Below are 1,895 nucleotides of genomic sequence, written 5' to 3'. Positions count from 1 at the left end.
AATCTTGAACCATTTTTAGTATATTTATTCATATAGATTCCCAGCTTCTTGTTTTAAAACTTATATTCTCTAAATGATTATATCTACATATCCTGAGCTATAAAGTACTAAGATAATTTCACAGAACTCTCAAGCAACATAATTGAAAAGAGAGCATTATTCTACTCCCCCCGCTTAAATAGTTGTTTATTGGCAGTGGGCTGGAAGGGATGGCAGAATTAGCATTCACAGACAACATCACACACCAGTTACCAGGGCATCATAAGAGTGATGGGATTAAAGGCGTGCGCCACCACGTGGATCTCTGTGAGTTCGAGGCCAGCCTGGGCTACCAAGTGAGTTCCAGGAAAGGTACAAAGCTACACAGAGAAACCCTGTCTCGAAAAACAAAAAACAAAACAAAACAAAAAAAAAGAGTGATGGGAAAGCGCCTGAAGGCCCCCTTTTCAATAGCAAGAGGGTAGGCAGGGGCCTGGAGTGTCGATGGGGCAGCCTTAGGTCACCTCTGCTTAGCAGGCACGGTTAGAGTTGAAGAGAGTTTCACTGGTTGCGGCTCCAGACTGATCGATCACTTGGGGTATACTTTCCTTGACAAGCGAGGCTGTTAGCCAGGGCTCGCTTGATGTATTCCTCCTGGGCAGCCTTCAGGTTCTCCTTCTTCCCATCCCAGGCCTTCAGAGCAGAGGCCTGCAGGGCTCGGCCATGAGAGAAAGTCAAGGCCCATGGCTTCAGCAGTGGGCACTTGTTGATCGCATTGAGGTTGATGGACACCTCTTCCTCACTCTGCCCTCAGGACAGGAAAGTGACCCCAGGGACAGCAGGGGGGACTGTGCCACTAAGCGCTGTGACAGTTGCCATGGCAATCTCCTCATTGGAAAATTTCTGGGTACAGGCATGACCTGGGGTGACCATGTTGGGCTTCAGCAATGTTCCTTCCAGATAGATATGGTGGTCACTCAGAGCCTTGTAGACAGCAACCATACCTTCTCAGTTACATACTGACAGGGCTTTAAGTCATGGTCCCCATCAGGGAGGATGTCAGGTTCCACAATGGGTACAATGCCATTCTGCTGGCAGATGCTGGCATAACGGGCTAGAACATTGGCATTTTCCATGATGGCAAGGACTAAGGGAGTATGTTTCCCAATCTTTAGCACACAACGCCACTTAGCAAAGTCAGCTCCCTCCTCCTTATACTGAGCACAGCGTCAGACAGCCCATCTAGCCCTTGGGTGGAAGTCTCGCCATTGGTTCCCACCAGGGGCACCCCACCTTTATCTACCTTAATGCCCACAACACTGCCCTTGGACTTGATAACTTGGGAGAAGGGACGTCCATCATCTGCCTTCTGGTGCAGTGTTTCATGGAAGAGAATCACAACTCCAATGCAGGGATTCACACGGTCATCAACAGTCAGCAGCAGTTGGCGGTAGAAGCACCTATTCTATTCCGTGTTCTCAGTGCCAATGGACTGCAGCCGCTTGGCAATGCTTCCGGTGGACTCATCTGCAGCCAGGATGCCCTTGCCGGGAGCCACAATTCTATGAGCGATGTCAGCCAGCTCCTTCTTCTGCTCCGGGGTCAGTGCTGGGTATGGGTAGGGCATGGCGCCCGTGGTAGCATGTTCCTGGCACAGGAGGGGGTGAACCTCTATTCTACTTTTATAGTAAATATATTTAGTAAAGTGTTCAGAGAGGTAAGAGGTTGAATGATACCCAAAGCCACAAACAGTAGAGTAAGGACTCAACACAAGTTTAGGTTCTATACCATCCAGAGCATACACTATCCAAACTAATAGCAATAGAGGAAAACATTTATGTTGCTGCAGCTTTTTTTTTTAAATTGCATACAGTGGTTAAAAAAAAAAAACACAACAACAACCAACCTTCCATTGG

The 1,895-nt window shown here is 48.0% G+C and overlaps 1 pseudogene; it reads right to left on the bottom strand.

Annotated features, from left to right (window-relative positions):
* Positions 1–362: 362 nt before the first annotated feature.
* LOC128116215 (fructose-bisphosphate aldolase A-like) lies at positions 363–1,659 on the bottom strand (annotated as a pseudogene).
* Positions 1,660–1,895: the final 236 nt, after the last annotated feature.

This window comes from Peromyscus californicus, unplaced genomic scaffold (genome assembly GCF_007827085.1).
Source record: "Peromyscus californicus insignis strain IS unplaced genomic scaffold, ASM782708v3 Scaffold_20__1_contigs__length_68692818, whole genome shotgun sequence".
NCBI classification, from domain to species: Eukaryota; Metazoa; Chordata; class Mammalia; order Rodentia; family Cricetidae; genus Peromyscus; species Peromyscus californicus.
The sequence above is the reverse complement of the archived record's forward strand: the minus strand, read 5'-3'. Positions and strand labels throughout refer to the sequence as shown.